Source organism: Leuciscus leuciscus (genome assembly GCF_965113295.1).
Source record: "Leuciscus leuciscus genome assembly, chromosome: 1".
Classification (NCBI taxonomy): domain Eukaryota; kingdom Metazoa; phylum Chordata; class Actinopteri; order Cypriniformes; family Leuciscidae; genus Leuciscus; species Leuciscus leuciscus.
Window position 1 is genome coordinate 15,061,594 of NC_138725.1, and position 23,027 is coordinate 15,084,620.

Below are 23,027 nucleotides of genomic sequence, written 5' to 3' on the forward strand. Positions count from 1 at the left end.
ATGATGCTGAAAATTCAGCTTTGACATCACAAGAATAAACTACCTTTTAAAATGTAAATAGTAATAATAATAATATTTCACAATATTACTGTTTTACTGTATTTTTTATCAAATCTTGGTTTGCATAAGATACTTTTTTTTTAATCCAAAATATAAATATTTTTGACACTATGATTTACTCAATGTAACACTCAAGTTTATATTATGACTGCTTTAATCTGATATATATCAATACAGAAATTTGTGTGATACTGAATATCTTTGTTTTAAAATTTCTTTTAGTGCACCTACGCCAATGGTGTAGTTTAAAAAGTGTTTTAGGAGACAGAGAGCAGTCGGATACCTTACCTATGCTGGAAGTGTAGTCTGTGGCCCAGAATATGAGCTCAGGAGCTCTGTACCTCGAGCAGATATAGGAAACATCAGGCTCACCACAGAGAGAATCAGACCAGAACTTACACCAACAACAGTGCGCATCAAAACAGCCATCATTATCATCATAAGAACAATAATCATAATCATTATTTATCACCATACACTAATTAACTAGAGCCAAATTTAGTTCACTACAGAGGATCTTTGAGCAGTTTATAGTAAAGTCAGACAGATTCAGATCAGAACGCTCAAAGTTAAATGTGTCGGATGGTCGGATTTGATCCGTGAAATAGTCTATTTAATTTAAAATAGACCTTAATTTAAACTAGACTGAAAAACGTCCTGGCTCTTCCAAGCTTTATAAACATATTATGCTATTTTTATGCTTTAGTAGAGTGAAAAAATTACATACAGCACCTTTACACTCAGATCTTGAAGAATTTGCAGTCCTGTGGCTCCCTCTAGTGCACAACATTGGTGGGTTATGAATCACAATGATTTATATAGCTGATTTTTTTTTAATGATTACAAATTTTTTAATGATTACTTTTTACTGATAATATACCCACATTAAGCTCAAATTCACTAATTCGTGGAACCTTATTTCATGCTTTAACAGTTGAATTATAAACTTGCGATGAACTCTAAACAACCAAGTTTTAAAAAATGCAAAATACTTTTTTGTGTGATCATGTTGATGTTTATAGATGTTTTGTTGTTTTTTTGTACAAAATATGTTTAGAACACAGGCATGAAAACATAATTTAAAAATCTCCTGTAGACATCACATGTTAAAGTAATGTATCAATTTAGGCTATAAGAACTATAAACATTTAATAAATAAAAACAGAAGAATAATCAATATTAACAATTAAAACAGAGCTAAAAGGTAGACTATAATGCAATTTAAGGACACTCTATAAGAGATGATAAAAATGATTAAATAATAAAAAAAATAATGTTTTGTAGTTGTGAACAATATTTGGCGTGTCTTTTTTATTTTTTATTGAGAACATTATATAAACAAAGAAGGAAGCAGTCACAATGTATAACAAATAAACGAAAGGAGAAAAAAAGACACAAGACAGGGGTATATAACTAATCAGAAAAGATTACATATCAAAGGAAAAGATTAAAAGACTTACATATTTCAATTGTTTTTAAAGCCTTCTTGTTACATGAGTCAGAGATAGTCCTGAAGTAATGTTGTACTTCAGTAAGCAAAACATAGAAAAGTGGTTTCTGACCTGAAAATGTACATTTATGTATATACAATTTTGTTAACAAAAAAAGATTAAGTAAGAATATTTAGTTTTTGTGTAATTGCTCTTTTATCCAATTACCAATTCCAAACAAAACATTTTCCCAAAGTAGAGAAAAATCCTTATCAATGTTCTCAATAACAAATCGGGAAAAGTCTTTCCACAATAATTTAGAGTAATGGCAAAGCCAAAATAAATGCACTATAGTCTCTGGGTGCTGTTTACAAAAAGAACAGTTTGCGTTAATATCTTTTGTGAATTTCTTTAAGAAGGTATTAATGGGATATACACAATGGACAGTTCGAAAGGAAACCTCTCTTATCTTATTAGTAATTAATTATCTATTAGGAATCAGCCAAACTTTTCTCCGGACTATATCGGGAAGAAAAGCATTCCAATAAACTGTGACATTTGGAATTGATACTCATTCATTAAGAAATAATAGACGTATCAATCTATTAGAAGAAGTGGATGAAAAGCAATATTTCCCCACCAGTGTAACATTAGGATCTAAAGGAGGTAAAGAAGAGGGATAGGAGGATATGGTGAAAAAATCCAGTAACTCCAGATGGTATGGCATCAAAAACAATAGCAAATTCTTTAGGGGTAATGGGAATGTTAAAACGATTAAGAAATTCTTCATAATTTAATAAATGGACATTTGCATTAAATAACTAAAGCAAAACATCAGCCTCAAACCAGCGCTGGAAGAAAAGAGATTTGTTTTTATACAGAATATCACGGTTATTCCATATCAAATATTCATGAGGAGAAAAGTTGTATATCCGAGACCAGGCGAGAAGAATCTTCTTATGAAGTTTAGATAATTTAGCTGGTATTTTTTCAAAATTATAATTACAAAGCAATAAAAAAAAATTAAACCACCAAATTTGGAGAAAACATAATGTGGAATGAAGTTCCAAACAGAGGTTGGATTTGTGAGAAAGTGTTTGGCCCAATTCATTTTAAGAGTATTATTAAATGTACAAAAGTCTAACATGTTGAGGCCACCATCTAAATAATAATTTAAAACAACAGATTTCTTGATATAATGTATGCCATTTTTCCATATGAAATGAAATAACATTTTGTCAATACTTTTGATAGTGTTGTTATCCACATGGAGCGACTGAGCAGCAAATGAAAGTCTGGAGATCCTTCCCCTTTGGCAAGTAATATTCTTCCCCTCAGAGATAAGTCTCTCTGCAGCCATAAATAGCCATTTCCATAACACCCAAAAGGAGGAAACTTTGCGGCATCTTGTGAAGCAAGAATAAGTGCATAGGACTCTGGTGTACTCGCAACTACAATCCAATTTTGTCCATCATATCGATGGTATCATGATACAGTGATTCTGAAATAGCCAAGTCTCTTCATCGCCAGACAATTTGATCTACGATATATATCTTGATGTACAGGTGAAACTTGAAAAATATGAATATTGTGCAAAAGTTCATTTATTTCAGTAATTCAACTTAAAAGGTGAAACTAATATATGATATAGACTCATTACACGCAAAGTGAGATATTTCAAGCCTTTATTTGTAATAATTTTGATGATTATGGCTTACAACTTATGAAAACCTTTTCACAATATTCTAATTTTGAATTTGGGGTTTTCATAAGCTGTAAGCCATAATCAAAGGCAAGGCTTGGAATATCTCACTTTGCGTGTAATGAGTCTATATAATATATTAGTTTCACCTTTTAAGTTGAATGACTGAAATAAATTAACTTTTGCACAATATTCTAATTTTTCGAGTTTCACCTGTAGACCTATGTGTAACAGAAGAGGGAAAAGTGTTTGTTCACAGTATTTGTATTTATTCAAGACATTATGATGTCTGTTTCAACAACTGAACACTGAGATGAGCCTGTCTTGAAAAGAGCACAGTGCCTGAAAACATTACATTTCTGGACTTCTGGAAATAACAGAAATACATAAATAAGCACATAATCAATGCAAAAAATAAATAAATACATATTTCAGTTCTTAACAAAGAAGTTCACCCTCTGCTCAGGCGACACCAGCTCCTCTAGGGTCATCATGGCCAAATTCATGCTCTTTTGTCCATTCTGGATTAAACGAGGTCTGACGTTTTGGCATGTTAACGTTATGATATGACATAGCCAGCACTTGGAGGCTTGTTTATGGTTTTAACCAACAATATATCAGATATTTATTTGACACCGCTTCATTTGTTTGACAAGAGATCTTACGGTATTAGACGCTATGCTGCTGCGCCCCAATAAAGATTCTAGAGCGAGTTTTTTTATTTTTGGCCGATTCAGCGCAACTCCTAGCCTGGTTAAAACCAGACCCTTCTCAGTTGAAACTGAGTGTAGGGTCTGGGGAAGCTATGTAGACAATTCATTTCCAAAGGGGCGTCACCAACCGACGTAGCTCCCTTCGCAGGGAGCTTGATTGACAGGCGATCTAACCAATCATAATCCGCCATCCGCCATTTTGTCCGACAAAGCAGTCAGGAGAGATCAAAGAGTATAGAAGTAACTTCTATACTCTTTGGAGAGATAGCAGATTAACATGGGAGGATTTGAACATGAATAACGGAGTGTACTGACGTCTTTCCGCGGTTAAAACAACAATCCTTCCCATGTTCATTCATGTTTATTTGATGCTATAAATGAACTAGAAGGAAGTGATGATTGGTTCATGAGCAGCTTTAACTGATGCTCTACAGCGATCTGTCAGACACATTAAAGAGCCACAAAACGGTATGTATCGTTTCAATTTCTTTAAAAAAATGACCAAATTTGAAAGGTGAGACTTTGTTTAATATGTTTAATATCAAAAGTAACAGAAAAGTAACCTGGTCTGTCCTGTCTGTCAGCGTGTTGTCAGTCTCCTCTCTGCTCCGCGATGTATTTTTCACTGCGTGAGAACATGGTGTGGTGTGAGAGCAGCGTAGCTTGTCGGGCATAGCGACAGTAACTAAGGAGGGCGGGTCTTTGCGATCAGATCGATGAAGGAGATGACGTATGCTTCGAGTGTTGTTCTTTGCTCCGGTTTAAACGAAAACGGTAAGTTTAAATCGCTCAAAACAGACGCGATAACTGATTCGAACGAGTGATGTTCCACGGCGGCATCCATCTTTGTAACGAAATCTCCTTCAGCGTCGCTGCGCTGTCGTCATCATGTAAATCCCTCCCCAAATGTTTCTGATTGGTGCCGCGATTTCGGCGGCACAGAAATGAGTTTGAATGGGCTCTTCTCCAGACTATCCTGGAGAGAGTATTAAAATTCGCCGGAAGTAGTCTGGGTTTTCCCAGGCTACGCAACTCCAAAAAGGAGGACAAATGAGTGTCCGTCTTGAGGCTGTGCTGGACGGCGGACAGGGGGCTTAAAATCTGGACTGTCTGGCCAAAATATGGCCACCTAAATTTTTTTTGTTTTCTCCATAATAGGGGAAAAATTACATACACATATCAATTTGATTTTTACATATAGAGATACCTAGATAAGATATCTTTTGTTGGAATATTATTAATTATAGTTAGGTTAGGTTACAATCTTTAATTGAAAGTACTTCACATTTAGACAAAAACAAAAAAACAAATAAAAAAAAAGACCAGAAGCTTTAGAAAATCTCTCAACAGTGCTGATTGCAATCGGGACCGTTTGGCACGTCTTTGATCATCCACCGTTGCTGATGACGTCACTGCACACTCGCGCCGTCTCTTCCTTATTGAGTTTCAGCGTCGAGTCTTCTGAGGTGAGGAGAGCAGTTCATGGTATTTCTCATATTCACACAACCATCACACACACTTTATACAGTTTGATTAAGCGACAGACTCATTTCTGTATTGTTTTCATCGATCACAGCGATACTTGTGCGTCTTTTCTGGCGTCTTCCTACTGAAATAAACATTTAGTGCAGCAGCAGCGAGCATGAGGAGAATATGTTGAGTTCATTCAGACCTGAGCGATTTTGTGTTCGTTTGTGTGATTGTCTCGATGTTTGGAGTGAGAACTGTTACTGAGTGTCAAGTCTGTGAGGGGAATTGATTTCAAGTGTTGCTGCTGCTATTTTATTTCTGCGTCATTCCACGAAACCGGTACGATTTGGACTTGCACATTTTTGGATTTTTTTTACCAATTACTTTTCTGAACACCCCACAACATTAATTACATATTTAACTTTCAGAAAAACATATTTTCCACCTCAGGCATCAAATCCCTATTATTATTGGTGATTATTTTAAGATATGGGCACTATTAGTCTTCAACCCTGCTATGGAAGATCTCTGAATATCATATAATTTTACACTTATGCTATACTTAAGTCTGAAATGGGCACTTTTTGTGACAGCAACCTCATCATTTTTGATCAGTATCAGTATTATTATGATTGCTCTGAACATTTCAGACTAAGTTCAACAAACATTACATTACTTATTCATAAACTTAAAAAAAAAATTAATAAAAATGTAGTGTGACGGTGTTGAGACTAGGGTAACAGGGTTGAAGATGGTAACGGGGTTGAATAAGAGACAAATACAGTTTAGTAATTTTTTACTCAAATTCACTGTAAGATTTTCGATAAGCACTGTATTTCATTATGTAACCAAGAAAAACAACAGATATAAATTGCAATTGCAACTCAGTTTTATTAACCCGACTGCAGGAAAAACAACAATAACGTAGTATACATTAGAACATTATAAACTGACTGAATAGGTCATCAAAATAAAACATAACTTGTGTGCTTTTTTGATGTGTGTGTGTGTGTGTGTGTGTGTGTGTGTGTGAGAGAGAGCATGTGTTTTGTGTGTTTCTTTGCATGTGCGCGCTCTTCGTGGCAAAAGAGTAACGGGGTTGAGTGTGACGGAGTTGTGATTTCTTGCTTGAAAATGGCCACTGCTCTACATGTAGTGAATAACAGGAGAGCACATGGCATGCATGATATTAAGAAATCATGTATATTGTTGAAATAACAAAGATCATTTTCACAAGTAATATAATTCTATCTTTATTTGATGTAACGGGGTTGAGTCGTTTAGCTTGACAACAACAATATCACAATTCTAAATAAGTTATAGTTATAAAAGAAGGTGGTAACTTGCCTGTGTCTACACACAATGTTGTTCAGAAGACTTCTATGATGTCACTTCCTGTTATTGATGTCACATAAGGATCTGTTCATTAGTTTTATGGGGGAGAATGATTTGTGTAACGGGTTGAGGGATTACTGAATAATAACTAAATAATGTGATTTTAATGAAAAATCATGGACTTACTTAGAAAAAAAACCTTACCAGCAAAAAAGCACAGATAGATATTCATGGGAATGGCAAAATGTATGGACTTTTTTTTCTAATTTTATTATTCATATCCCAAGTACTCTTTCATACAAGACCATGAGGGACATGACAAAATAGGTGGTGTCAAGTTCTGTCAACTGAAAAAAAAAAACAAGATCATTTCTAAAATAAAGATAATATGTATGTCATTATTTTTAAACTTTATTAAAGGAGACATTTCAATTGATACAAAAAGCTTTTAAGAATAGATGTTGGTGACCCAATAGGTAAAACACACTTAAGAAGGTCAGAGGGACTCAAATCATACCGGTTTCGTGGAATGACTCTTCTGCTCTTTTCACATCTTTGCCGGATCAAATTTGTTAGTTACTTTACATTATTAATACTAATTACACCTCTATTCTTTTTGCAAAGGAACATATACTGATTTGTGCTGCTGTATATTTTTAAAAGTTTAATGATTATTGTCCGTTTTGATTTAATTTAGTTACAGCAATGAATGTAGTTATTAGAACATTAAACTGTATTTCAATACTTGTGCATATTATGATTGTAAAACATTGAAGGAGAATGAGCAGGATTTAGTTATTTTTCTGACTCCATTAAAATGATTGCTAATCTTTAACCTCTTATTCTTTAAAAGTAAAAGTCTTTCTTGGAACTGAAACATAGGATTCAGCCAGAATATGTTAAGTTATAATTACTTTAGCTTTTAACATTATCATTAATGAGAGGAAAGATTCTCAAAGCCTTTATAGCAGGCTAAGTTGTTTATTATGGCACGTTTAAATATACCGAGAGTAGAATGAAACAACATACTGTATAGAAAAACTTTCCTTTTCTTCTTATACCCTGAGCAAGGCATTGATAAACATGAGTGCAATATCAACACTGAAACCTAAAGTCTATAAACCTGAAGACAAATGATCAAGAGAAGGAGAAGTACATTAACATATTCTCCTCAGTGCATGTTTCAGCAGCAGTGCCTAGACTGTACATTGCGATACTTTAATATCTCTATTAAGTTCAACACAATTCTGTTCAGATTATAAGCTGTCAGATGAGACCAAACATGTTAGGACACACTAGTAGATCAATAGTATGTATGTGAAGCAAATGGCACAGATGTGTGTTAGAGGTGTAAGAGACATCAGTCCTCAATCTGCATAATGACGATTCCCTCGCATCAGATTCACATCATTAGCATACGGTGATGATGAGGCCATTGTCCGTCATGTAATTCACATGAATACTTTTAAAGTGACAACGGCTGTACTAGGGCAGTAAATAGGCTAGTTATACTCATATTTCATGTCAATAGTTCCTGTTTTCACCTCATTTATTATGCTGATGTCTTCAGATCTCCTGTAAATTGACACTTAAAGCTCATTTCATTGGTGTCAACAGACTGAGGGGATTTGTTGGCTACAAATATGTAAATTTATTTCTGTTCATGCTTTCAACTATTCTCACCATTGTTATTTATTTTCGAATTGACTTTACATAATTTTTGTTCTTTTCTGTATTTCTGGATATCTGCCTATATTTTAATGAAGAAGCAAGGATAATGTTCAGGTTAGCAATAAAACAAGTTATGTATTAGAATCAGTTATTTTACAGTAGACAGAAAAACAAAAATACATGCTTATGTGTGATATTAAGTATAAAAACAAACTCAGTAACTGATATATTTTAGATTTTGGCTGATCAGCTCCTCCCACACAGCAATTACATCATCATTGAAACTCCTCCCACAGCAATCACATCATCAGTGAAGCTCCTCCCACAGTAATTCCCCAATAAATGCTGTAAATTCCCATCAGCTACAAGTGAAAGTCTTTACAGATTTCAGCTCTTCCTGATGCTCTGATGCTCGTCTGAGTTTAACCCTTTCGCACGTACGATCACACCGGTGTGATCAGTCTAGGCTGGTCCCTGGAGCGTACGAACACACCGGTGTGATTAGAACGGTCAGTGCATGACGTGATCAACTGCTAAATTCAAATGGGCTTTCGCGCGTTGGCTGGCGCTGAGCCAGAGACAGGCGCGCTCAGAGCTGTCATATATCACAACTTTTCAGTGTTTTCAACCACATAATGTTTATTTTAGGTTTCAGACATATAAGTACAAAAAAAACAATACATTTAGAGTTTTTAAAATACACACTGATGTCAAAGGAAGAGGCATTAATAATCCTTTCCATTATAATTAGTTGTATTCATCAGATACACATTGTGTAAGTAACTTTAAAGTTTAAACTATTCTTCTCCCAGTTCACCTGCCACTTACTTGTTTTATGTATTTCGGGAGAAGTGGATGAATTCACGTGTTGTAAATCCAACAGATCCGATTCTCTGAACTGCGTCTGCGGCACAAACTAAGATGGCGGCGCCCATCGCGAATACAGCTGAACTAACGCGATCGTTATAAAGGTGTTTAAACAACAAAATACTTCCACTTGCATATATTTGACAATCGGAATATCAGATATTTCATGTCATATCTAACAAATTTGTGAATATTTTGAATAAAAAAGGAAAAATTACATAAAAGCAGATCATCATTCATTCAGCTCTGTTGTTGCTGCGGTGTGTCACGTGACAAGCAATGACGCGTCACCATGGAAACCATAAAGTGACACATTCTAAATAACGGTCGCCTTGAAAAACTGAGAAACCTGAGAAAATCAATGTTAATATTTGGTACAGTAGCCTTTGTTTGCAATTACAGAGGTCAAACGTTTCCTGTAGTTTTTCACCAGGTTTGCACACACTGCAGGAGGGATTTTGGCCCACTCCTCCACACAGATCTTCTCTAGATCAGTCAGGTTTCTGGGCTGTCGCTGAGAAACACAGAGTTTGAGCTCCCTCCAAAGATTCTCTATTGGGTTTAGGTCTGGAGACTGGCTTGGCCACGCCAGAACCTTGATATGCTTGTTACAGAGCCACTCCTTGGTTATCCTGGCTGTGTGCTTCGGGTCATTGTCATGTTGGAAGACCCAGCCTCGACCCATCTTCAATGCTCTAACTGAGGGAAGGAGGTTGTTCCCCAAAATCTCGCAATACATGGCCCCGGTCATCCTCTCCTTAATACAGTGCAGTCGCCCTGTCCCATGTGCAGAAAAACACCCCCAAAGCATGATGCTACCACCCCCATGCTTCACTAGGGATGGTGTTCTTGGGATGGTACTCATCATTCTTCTTCCTCCAAACACGGTTAGTGGAATTATGACCAAAAAGTTCTATTTTGGTCTCATCTGACCACATGACTTTCTCCCATGACTCCTCTGGATCATCCAAATGGTCATTGGCAAACTTAAGACGGGCCTTGACATGTGCTGGTTTAAGCAGGGGAACCTTCCGTGCCATGCATGATTTCAAACCATGACGTCTTAGTGTATTACCAACAGTAACCTTGGAAACGGTGGTCCCAGCTCTTTTCAGGTCATTGACCAGCTCCTCCCGTGTAGTTCTGGGCTGATTTCTCACCTTTCTTAGGATCATTGAGACCCCACGAGGTGAGATCTTGCATGGAGCCCCAGTCCGAGGGAGATTGACAGTCATGTTTAGCTTCTTCCATTTTCTAATGATTGCTCCAACAGTGGACCTTTTTTCACCAAGCTGCTTGGCAATTTCCCCGTAGCCCTTTCCAGCCTTGTGGAGGTGTACAATTTTGTCTCTAGTGTCTTTGGACAGCTATTTGGTCTTGGCCATGTTAGTAGTTGGATTCTTACTGATTGTATGGGGTGGACAGGTGTCTTTATGCAGCTAACGACCTCAAACTTGTGCATCTAATTTAGGATAATAAATGGAGTGGAGGTGGACATTTTAAAGGCAGACTAACAGGTCTTTGAGGGGCAGAATTCTAGCTGATAGACAGGTGTTCAAATACTTATTTGCAGCTGTATCATACAAATAAATAGTTAAAAAATCATATATTGTGATTTCTGGATTTTTTTTTTTTTAGATTATGTCTCTCACAGTGGACATGCACCTACGATGACAATTTCAGACCCCTCCATGATTTCCAAGTGGGAGAACTTGCAAAATAGCAGGGTGTTCAAATACGTATTTTCCTCACTGTATGTAACATCAATTTATATCTCGTTCACAATTTATTTGCAACAATATTACCAAAATCTTTGACATTTTTCAATATAGTTATCATTATAATTATATTAGCAATTAACAGAGTAAACGATAAACTATATCAAGTAAATTAACTTTCCAGATAAGGTTGTATTTCATATAAATAATAGAAGTTATTCATATTTATTGAGATTCTTCTTATAATATTAACGTTGGTAACAGGGTTGATGAATACAGTCAATGCTACAGTTTGTGTAAAAACTGAGACAATGGATTGAGATTATTTTCTTGTCTTCCCATCATGCAGTAGAAAGAGTGTCACAGGTTTAAGAAATGCTCTGTTTTTTTTAAAAGGAGGAAAATCATGTCAGGAGTAACAGGGTTGAGTGAAACATGTAGGACACAGATAATGCTAATAAAATAGTTAATTTAAAACTAGTTAAAGCCACGGCCACTCTACACTTTCAGCATGTGAAATTTCTATGGACACTGTAAACTTAAACTGAAACACAGGGAAGTTCACTTGAGCTTGTGTTTCTGGTGTCCCACATTCACATGCGTATGAATGGAAGTCGGTGGAACAAAAAAGTCTGTGTGACCGGCCCTCAGTAATTACAAAGTCTTAAATAAAATAAATAAAATATCTAAAAGTTGGTGTGAAAATATGGAAGTACTGTATAGTTGAATTGTTTCATTGACCAAATGTAATTAATAGTTCTCACTACAGAAATATGGGATTTGTCTTTAACAATCCGCGTTTTGCTGGATTTTCTTCACATTGTAGCACAACAAACTTAAATTACTCCGTCATTTATGGTCATACAGAAAAAAGAAATATAAAAAAAGAATCTGTGATATTTCTACTTTTGTATGTGTCACCTTACAATCAAATCAAAACATTGTGCTTTTGTAAAATAAAGAAAATAAACGGTGTGCGTTCTGCCTCTCCGTCGCGGTGAACTTTTTTTTCTTGAGCACGTCTATAAACTGAAACAAAACTCAGCGAATACTTGTCACACATTTATGAGCCATATACCTTTATAAACATTTAAGTGTGTACTTTTAAATGATCGGATTCAAACTGAAAACAAATATTCTCTGTTTAAGTAATTTGTATAAAACCAACAGGATGTCCAGTATCTCAAACGCTTGCTCATTATTTTTAAAGCGACCACGCCCACTCGCGCAAAAGAGATTCACATGCAAATCTCCACTTGGAACGCGAACGTGCTCGTTACCTCAAACACAAAAAACACCAAAAAACTTCACAAGTCTCGGCTTTTTGTCGAGTTTGGAAGACACGCCTGAGCTTACATTGGATTTCCCTCAGAAGAAGAAGAACGCGATTTGAAGACAAGAAAGATGTAAGGTAAGAAATTCTTACTTATTAGTTTGTTATTGTTGCATAAACTTCACATTGCAGTTGAACTGTTGCTAGATATATGGTGAATATTATAATATTTAGACCCGTGTTTACTGTTAAATACTGTTTGTGGATATCTGCTCAAACGTAGATATGTATAATATGGTAACCATAATGTTTCATATTTTGGAGCATGCTGTGCGTTTGAATGTATCATATTTTGGAGCATGCTGTGCGTTTGAATGTATCATATTTTGGAGCGTGCTGTGGGTTTGAATGTATCATATTTTGGAGCGCGATCGCGTTTGAAAAGCAAAACGCACCAAACATTAGGCTTTATGTTTTTACTATTATCTCATTTCATATCATCATAACGAATGGAAACATTTGAAGTAACATATGATAATCAATATATTTTTCTCTAGCGTAGTTGTTACTGAAATCTTTTGGAAGATTTATAGGCTGCTATTTTTATTATTATTTTATGCAGTACTGCGCGTAGCCTATGCCTACAAGGCACAACAAACCTGGTGTTCATTATATTATATATTGTTGGAAACATTTGTGTGTGTGTGTGTGTGTGTGTATTCTGTGAATTTTAAAAACCAATTTTAACCAGAAAAATCTAAAATTTATTCCCAAAATCGTGCAGGCCTAGTTTCTCTTGATACCAGTATGTTCACTTTTTTTTCTTTTCTTTCAGGGACCAGATGCAACTGAGTCCTGCTGACTTCAACATTCACATGAGTCTCTGTATATGAACAGTGGCGGTTCTACATTGAATTACATGTAGTATTATTATTATTATATTATTAACTATTATGCATCTTTATTTAAGAAATGTTTGATATTTGGACTGGAAACAAGACAAAAATACTAAGTAAGAAAATCATTTGCAGTGTAATAACTGAACTTGTAACAGTTTTGTTGCAAAGCACAATATTATGGTGAAATTAGATCTCGTGTTTGAGTTAAAACCGAATTATTGTTAAGCATAGCAAGAATCATAGCAAAAAGGCTAACAAATAAGAGTTATACCCACCAATTAATATTGCCTCTTCATTCATGACATGGATACCGTAATCATACAGAGAAAACATAGTTGCATACCTTTATCTTTCGCTCGTTTCTAAATTGGGCACCTGATGGCTTTGACCTTTCTTGTCCATCTCTTATTTGGCACTCGACATCGACAATCAACAGATTTCCCCTGATCCCCCCCATACCAACTGTCACTCACGACGAGTCACGACCAGAAGTCAAGACTAAACCAATTCACCTTGGTGGTGGTGACCAAGTCATTGTTTTGTATTACCTATTTTTATTAACCATTCAGACAATTCAGAAAAACAAAAATGTGCAGGAAATATAGAGGCCTGTATTTATAATATTATGTTTATTATGTGAACTGTTTATCCGCGCCCGTGCCTCCGCGCCCCCTCCCCTTTACCCTTCTCAAACAAACAGATTCTGTGCACGGCATCTTCTCAGCAAGCAGGGGCGCCTGCAGCTGCAGGGGGCGCAAATTTGCCAATTCCCCACACAGTGAAATGATAGATAATAGAAAATCGCTTGGCGGCGCAGAATTTATTTATTTTTTTCTGCTCGTGCCGGCAGCGCCGCCCCCCCAAAAATGCCGCCCCGGGCGATTGCCCGGTTCGCCCGTGCCAAAAACCGCTACTGTACATGAACATGGTCAAGTAAAAATCAAACACCTTGGAAATGAAAGGTATGTACAATGTTTTTAGGAATGGCACAAAGGTCTCTGTCTTTGGATCATTGTTTTCAATAATGTGCTTTTTTGTCATTTGTTGTGTATCTTTGGATTATGTTGTGTTGTAAATAAATCCAAACAATCTAAAAGCCATTCTTTTTCAAATCTCCTCATTCTTTGTGCAAGGTTGCTCTGAATGACAGGGCCTGATCGCTCCTAATAGGGCATTAGGGGAGGGTCTTTGTCTTTCTCAGGTGTGAAAGCTATACATATTAATGATGTGATCACGCCTACTCGCATAAAGCTTTCTCACACAAAACACGTCTTAGAAATTTTAAATCAATATATTATCTTATCTGAATGAGCAGTCAGGATGATTTTCACATAGTTTTGGAGCAAATATTCTAGGCTACGTGATACAATTTTCAAAAGTCTTGTGAAGAAATAATCAGTATGGGTTTCATGGCCTTATTTCAGTGACAATTTTGTTTTGTTTTTTGTTTTATTTTCAGTGAAATATTTTTTTTTTGTATTTTCACAAACCACGCATAAATGTCATTATCTCGAAACTGCAAACTTTTACATACATGCTGCTGATATATTATTGTAGCAGAGTTTGTGCTAAATACAGTTAAATAAGACTTTAGCCATGACAATGTCACAAGTAACAGAAATAAGCACAAATGTCAAAGCATGTCAGAACACCTCCAGGGCCAAAAAACAGCTCAGACCCCAGAGGGTTAATGTTTTAAAAAATTTAATATTCAAGATCGGTGTATCTCATTCATGATAATATTATGTAGCAGTTGTCTTACATAATGTTTGTCCTTTTGATGTTCTGAAAATAAAAATTCTATTTTTCTCTTTCATGTCAGACCTGATGGAAGTGAAGGAGGAGAGTGAAGAACTGAGTGAAGTGAAGGAGGAGAGAGAAGAACTGAGTGAAGTGAAGGAGGAGAGTGAAGAACTGAGTGATGTGAAGGAGGAGAGTGAAGAACTGAGTGAAGTGAAGGAGAGTGAAGAACTGAGTGAAGTGAAGGAGGAGAGAGAAGAACTGAGTGAAGTGAAGGAGGAGAGAGAAGAACTGAGTGAAGTGAAGGAGGAGAGAGAAGAACTGAGTGAAGTGAAGGAGGAGAGAGAAGAACTGAGTGAAGTGAAGGAGGAGAGAGAAGAACTGAGTGAAGTGAAGGAGGAGAGTGAAGAACCGAGTGAAGTGAAGGAGAAACATCATGTCAAACCTGGAGAAAAACCTTTGAGTCGCTCAAAGACTAAAAAGACATTTTTAAAGAAAAGAGCCAAGATATCTTTCACCTGCACTCAGTGTGGAAAGAGTTTCTTAAACACATGTAATCTTGATGTTCACATGAGAGTTCACACTGGAGAGAAGCTGTTTACATGTGATCAATGCGGCAAAACATTTGTCTGTGCATCAGCCCTGAAGACACACCTGACAGTTCATACGAAGGAGAAGCCGCATTCATGTTCTGTGTGTGGAAAGAGTTTTTCACTGCAGCAAACTTTACATAGACATGAGAAAATTCATACTGGTGTGAGAGAGTACATGTGCTTTGAGTGTGAGAAGACTTTTACTACAGCGTTAAAACACAAGTTAAAACGGCACCAGAGAATTCACACTGGAGAAAAACCTTACAAGTGTTCACACTGTGACAAGAGATTCAGTCAGTCAGCATATCTAAAAAAACATGAGAGGATCCACACTAGAGCCCGACCGATAAAGGATTTTTAAGGCCGATACCGATACAAATATTTGGTGATTTAAAAATCCGATATTCCGATATATCGGCCGATATATAATTTTTTTTTTTATCCAGAAACGCGTAACAAAACATGAACAGATTTCCCTAACATTAGTTATTTGTCGTTATTTAAGAGTCCTCAGCCTTACAAAAATATGATAATGCAGTTTAAAAATAAACTTGTTTGTTTTGTCACAACAGAACAGAATATATTAAAGTTTTGATAAATATAATGTATAAAAATACAAACTTAAGATATGAAACTTACAAGTCCTTTGAACAAAAAAAGTCAACTATTATTATTAATATTGACAGTAATAATTCAATTATGTAATAATGTGTGTGTGTGTGTGTGAAGAACTGATAAGATTGTAAATGTGTACCTTGAAATGCAATGTAAGTCGCTTTTGATAAAAGCGTCTGCCAAATGTCAATGTTATAAGCTACCTTATAATTACAATGTCAACTTGCTTATCCCTTTACCTGCACTCTTTTGATTCTATCCATCTATTCCATCAAGCTACAACAAACCATTTTCAATCATCATTTGCTGCCTGCCTTCTAAAATCTACTACTTAGTGATGCACTAAATACATGATGTGACGAAGTCAGCAACGCACACTTGGATTTCACACACGTGTAAAAGAAAAGCTAACTTTTATGCACAGGCTATGTTTGATACTTTTTCTCTATGTCTAAATGTTCACTCCTTGCGTGCCTAACTTACATTTTACAATGCAGGGACTGGAACTACAGATAAGCTAGTTATAAATACAGTAATCATTACTTTATTTAGGCAGAATAAGTTTGTTGTGATTTCCAAGCTTTTCCACTGTCGGGCCAGTGCGAGCCAGGGCTTTAAACGGGCCGTGCCGGGCTAATAGCACCGGGCTTGCGTTTCCACTGCCGGGCCAGAAGCTCCACAGCGCTTCACTAAAACACGCCCGTAACACGCCTCTCTGGAACAACGTCACACATCATTTCACCAACAAATGGAAGTTTTATCAGAAAACTAATCAGAAATCACTGGAAACAGCGTTGAAAACAAACATGATAAAAGCGGCCGTTTGCTGGCATTTTTGTTGTTTACTTGAATATTTAAAACCCAAGCATCGATGTTTTACCACAGGTTTACAATAAAAAGTGATACATTGATCATAATGGATTAATTTATGACAAAATCACACATTAGTTACCGTTAGGTCTATTTCACAAAAGAAAGAGGACACACTTACTTATTCAGTCGCGTCTGTTTCTGTTTATCTGGTAGTTACAGGACATATTTACATCACATTTAGAAAGAATGATAATTTCTACAAATATATGCCACCAAAAATACGACCTGAGGAGCTTTAGCACTCTCTCGACTCCCATACAGATATTTTCAGTCAGAGAAACAGAGGAAGCTCCCGAAAAAAAAGTTGCTTTATTTTATCATGATAGTCCGGTATAAAGAGACGAAACGTAGGCTACTGACAGATACAATCAATACATGACTGTGATAGCCTTTATGATTGGTCTGATTTCTTCAAGCGTTCACTATGTTTTTTTACTATGCGTATCTTCAAGCGTTTACTATGTTTACCATGGTAATGGTTAGCGCGCATAGTCTTTTGCATCACAAACACAAGGCATTCAAACATGAACGCGAGTTAAATTATTTTAAAAATCTTTAATGCTTACAGAATCATCCGGCGCTGCCGTCTCCCGACTCAGGTGAACTCCGCCTCTGTTTGTAACCACTCCTCTAGCCCGAGCTGGCCCGCTCTGGCCCAAGGTATTCGACGGGCCAGAAATCCTGGCCGTTGGCCCAGAGTAAGCCCCGATCAAGCCCGGGAAGTGACAGTGGAAACGCGACTGGCACGCACTAGCACGGCCCGGCCCTGGCCCGACAGTGGAAACGCGGCTATTGATGTTAGCGATCTTCCTTGTACAGTGCCCTCTGGTGGACAAACTATGCAGTGCCAACACTCATAACATGGTTGAAGGGTGTTTCGTCCGCTTTTATTTTATTTTATAAATATTCATTTATCGGCCATTATAAATGCCGATACCGATAGTTTGGAAAATGCCTAATATCGGCCGATAATATCGGCCCGCCGATATATCGGTCGGGCTCTAATCCACACTGGAGAGAAGCCGTTCACATGCACTCAGTGCGGAAAGAGTTTCACAAAGAAAAGTAATCTTAAGATTCACATGATGATCCACACCGGAGAGAAGCCGTTCACATGTGATCAATGCGGCAAAACATTTCTTAGGGCATCAGCCCTGAAGTCACACCTGACAGTTCATACGAAGGAGAAGCCGCATTCATGTTTTGAGTGTGGAAAGAGTTTTTCACTGCTGCTATATTTACAAAGACATCAGAAAAGTCATACTGGTGTGAGAGAGTACATGTGCTTTGAGTGTGAGAAGACTTTTACTAGAGCGGACAAGTTAAAGCAGCACCAGAGAATTCACACTGGAGAAAAACCTTACAAGTGTTCACACTGTGAAAAGAGATTCAGTCGATCAGCAAATCTGAAATCGCATGAGAGAATCCACACTGGAGAAAAACCTTACAAGTGTTCACACTGTGACAAGAGATTCAGTCATTTAAAAAGTCTGAAAACACATGAGAGGATCCACACTGGAGAAAAACCTTACAAGTGTTCACACTGTGACAAGAGATTCAGTCAGTCAGCAAATCTAAAAAAACATGAGAGGATCCACACTGGAGAGAAGCCGCACACGTGTGATCAGTGTGGAAAGAGTTTCTCCATTAAAAGTCACCTGAAGCAACACATGAAGGTCCATGCAGTGGAGAAACCACATCACCACAGTCTGAGATCATGGTGAGTAGTTCATCTTTATGTGCTGAGAAACAACACGATGAGTGAGAGGAAACTCTTGTTGGTTGATTGGTATCTACTAACTCATGTTCACACCAACACGAAAGCTCAGTCTGATTTTAACATGCAATTTGTCTGTTCAGTCCGACATGCAGTTTTCAGACTTTTCTGATCAGACTCATGGAGAAGAATGTCAAACTGTATTTTCATGTTTTCAAACAGCCATTAATCAAGTATATTTTGGTTTTTATGTGTACGCAAGGCTCCTCATACAGTGCATGTGATACAGTTCATCACCAGAATAGTATGCGCACCACTCGATTTAACCTTGCCACGCAGGTCGCACCTGTGCTTTGAATTGCATTGTTTTGCAGTAATCGGTTGTTCCACAAGGTGGCAGCACTGGCCCAGGCTGTTGATTCCCAGTATAAAACCAAACTAAAGGGACAGAACAAGAGACGCCTGCATTGACAAGCGATTGTGTGAGGGGGTCAAGAGATAGCCGTAACTTTAGTTTAAAAGATTACAAAACATGGTTTCACTTTATTTTGATGGTCCCTTTAACACATTCTGTTGATTATAAGTAACGTTGCACCTACATGTCTTACTAACTCTCATTAGAGTATTAGTAGAGTCAGTAGAATGTCTAGGACGTCACTTTGAACAACATGAGTAAGCCATGATCAGCTGGTTGTTTGTATAAAATAGTCCATAGAAACTCACTTGATTTAATTTGTCTTTTAGACCTGATGGACGTGATCAAGAAAGGAAAAACAGAAGCCAAAAAATCTGTCTCCTGCCCTAAATCAAGGCTGAAGATTCACATGAGGATCCACAGCGGAGAGAAAGCTTGCACATGTGTTCAATGCAGGAGCTGAAGAAGAGGCCATAACACTTTTAAGAGAGATATGAATCATTTAATATTAATTTTGTCATTGTTTTTAATCAGAACATCTAGTTTCTCTTCCACTTTAAAACTGGACACTTTTCTTCTGTTCTTCTCTTGAGATGCTTTGGCTCTTGTAAGTCAGTAAAGAGAGAGATCTGTTTCATTCACTTTCACTTTTACTTAATGTCAGTGGCGGCTCATCAGGGGACGCAAAGGAGGCACAGCCTACCCCAAATTTTGAGTTAATAAAATGAATGTTCATAAAATTCTCAGTTATTCATTTTATGTCTCAGAATGTGTTTCTTGTTTGTAATTTCACAGCTGTAATTTAACCACCGTGCGCCTCTTTACTGAATGAGAGTCTGAGGGAATTGAGAAGGAAAGGTGGAAACAAATCCATAGCCGGAGACTTGTGCCTCCATTTTGTAAAAGAATTAGCCAATCACCATTGAGTATTTCACTTTCAGCGATTAGGAGCATTGAGAAAAGTAACATGGCAGAGGAGGCTAGTCTCCACGTCATTTACTAGTATCATGTTAGTTCACAGTGCAGTTAAAAAAACATGTGTGCAAATAATAGATACAGAGATGTATTTTACAGCTGTAAATTACTTGATTTATTTCTGAATATTCAGCTTCTCTGTCTCAGTCTTTATTCACCTGTTTCTCAGGGTTTCTCAGTAGAATTGCCCAGTGTTTATATAGTGCTGATAAGACAGCCAGTAAATACATGAACACACTTTAAACTGTGTGTGTGACAACGATTAAGATGTTTACATGAAGGATTTACAGTCCGATTGAGCCGTCAGTCGATTATTTGGTTGTATGTTAAAATATGTAAGACCACATTGGCTGAAAAGAGTTGTTGAGTGACTGGATTTAACAGGGGAAACTGTGAAAACACCAGTAAAAAAAAACAATTATCAGTTTAAACTAAAGGTTTGACTCAATGTAGTGTTCTTTACAACTTACCAAAGATCCAGTGATTCATGGATATTGACATGGCAGGAATCATGTTTGCTGACATTTAAATGGGCCTGATCCATGTAACAATGCATTGAAAGTATACTTTCAAAATACATTATAGTATACAATAGTATTTTGTACAAAGTATAGCTAAGTATTATTTGTCTGTTAATGTGCATTTAGCCACGATAGCCTCTTGGACAAGTGCAAGTACATGTAGCGCCGCTGTGCTTTAGGAGACCTGAGTTCGAGTCCTGGTTTGAGTCCCATCCTAATAAAAGGCAAAAACGCCAGAAAAAAATATTTTAAACATGTATATATATATAAATACACTCATAGTATTATAATAAGGTTTGTGTGTACTCTTTTATTGTCACATGATGATCACACACATCTTAAAGATACAATGTCTTCCACAAAAGCAATGCATCAGATTGTGTATGATATTGAGTTTGTTGATGGTGTTCGCTGTAGAATCTGAGGTTCAGCTGGATTCAGTCAAACTGGAGGTAGAATAGCAGAAGAGACGAGAGCAGGAGGAAGCTTTCCTTATACACTCCATCTAAAGAAAAAAACAGTAAGGAAATTAGCATTAATTAATACTAGTACTACTACAAAAGTGCATGTTCATTGTTGATGCATTTTATCACACATTTTTAAAAACAAAAACTCTGAAAGTGTCACATATGAGGTGGTGATCCCAAGATGCATGTACAGAAAGTACAATAGAAATACTTTAATGTTGATCACAGAAAATACTCTCAAGGGAATAAAGTAACCGGCTACGCAGAGAAGTTACTATTTTTTTTTACTAACTAAACTTAATTTTACAATGAATATAAATATAAATTTTTTTACTCTTTGTTTGCATTAAAACCATGTCAATCTGCAAAACAAAACATGGTTTCTGCATAAAATCCATTTTCACAGTTAATTAGGGATGTTTTTAAGGAATAACCACATCCACTTTTAAATCCAATATGGGTTTATATTTTTGTTAAAAATGTCTATTGTCTGAGTTGCAAGGTGTCAGGTCTGATGATAAAAGGCAATGCACAGGCAAATGGAAATGTTATGGAAATGGCAGATGAGGGATGAAATAGGGACGTTCGCAAACTGGCACGGACCAACGTTACAAAATGTTAGTGGACGAAAAGAACGAACAACTCAAACCCGAAGACTCAAAAGTTGAACTAATTATTTGTGTTTCCTGTACAGGCTGGATAGCTCCAGCTCATGGGGATTTGATGTGTTGAACTAACAACTCAGATCTAGAGGTTAAAACGACAACACAGCAAACAAAAATAAGAGTTACTAATGTTACTAATGGTTGAGGATACATTAGGATATGTACCAAAAACCTTTAAGCTGGCTATGATTAAACAGCTTATTAAAAAAAACACAACTTGATCCTACAGAATTAGTCAATTACAGGCCGATCTTGAATCTACCTTTTCTGTCAAAGATACTAGAAAAGGCGGTATCTTCACAACCATGTTCCTTTTTAGAAAGAAATGGCATCTGTGAGGATTTTCAGTCAGGATTTAGACCGTACCATAGTATTAAGTAGGGATGCACCGATGCATCGGCTGAACATCGGTAACGGCCGATATTTGCCTCGTTAACTGCCATCGGCCATCGGGAAATAAAAATGACATTCGCCGATGTCACATGGGCGTCAGTTTGGTTTGATATGCTGGGGACAGAGACGCATTCGGAAGTGCATTTTCAGAAGTGCTGGGTACAATGACGCATTTATTTATTTATTTTCTATGAGAAAACTCCTTTTCTCGAGAAAAGAACGACCATGGTGTGTAGCAGAAGAAGCGGCGGAGTATGCACGATCCGCGAGTGCTGAAGACGTTCTGCACGGCTTTGATGGGTGCGCAGGAGGACACAAATGGGCGGCGACTGCTTCTTCCAGTGGCGGGAGCTTTTCCCTCAGCGCCGTCAACAGATAGAGCGTTAACTGTACACACCGCCGCCGACTTGAGCTGCAAAGAAACTCTGGCCTCCCTGTCAAGGACTCTTGTCAAAAAGTACGGGGAAGCTTGACCGCTCTGAATAGTGAGTGAGAGCGCGCGCGCGGTTGGGGCTCTCTCTCTCTCTCTCTCTCTCTCTCTCTCTCTCTCTCTCTCTCTCTCTCTCTCTCTCTCTCTCTCTCGCAGAAGAGCGCGTGCGCGCTTAAAATTTAATATTTTGGTATGAACATTCACCCGTGTTTTTTCCCTCATAAATGCGAACACGAAAAATAAAATGAATATTATAATGTTTTTTTTGTTGGGTCAGACAATGATTACCAAATTTCTCTCTCATATTGCTCTTCATAACAACTGAAAAAGAACTTATAAATAAGGTTATATTTGTCAACCAGAAAGTGACATTAAAGGTTTTTTTTGTTTCATAAATTGGTCTGATTGAATTTGTGCTCATTCTAGGATAGTGTGATCAAGAGCCGAAAGACTTGTATGTTTCCGTGGCACAAAAGAAGGAATAA

General features: G+C 37.0%; 2 protein-coding genes across 2 annotated transcripts in view; one reads left to right on the plus strand and one right to left on the minus strand.

Annotated features, from left to right (window-relative positions):
• LOC309501356 (uncharacterized protein) overlaps positions 1-23,027 on the minus strand; it is a 193,756-nt gene that overhangs the window by 164,184 nt on the left and 6,545 nt on the right. The window lies entirely within an intron of this gene.
• LOC309501062 (uncharacterized protein) overlaps positions 18,397-23,027 on the plus strand; it is a 39,062-nt gene continuing 34,431 nt past the window's right edge. The window contains exon 1 of the mRNA XM_082173020.1: positions 18,397-18,447. The gene's annotated coding sequence lies outside the window, so the exon portion shown is untranslated. The remainder of the gene's footprint in view (positions 18,448-23,027) is intronic.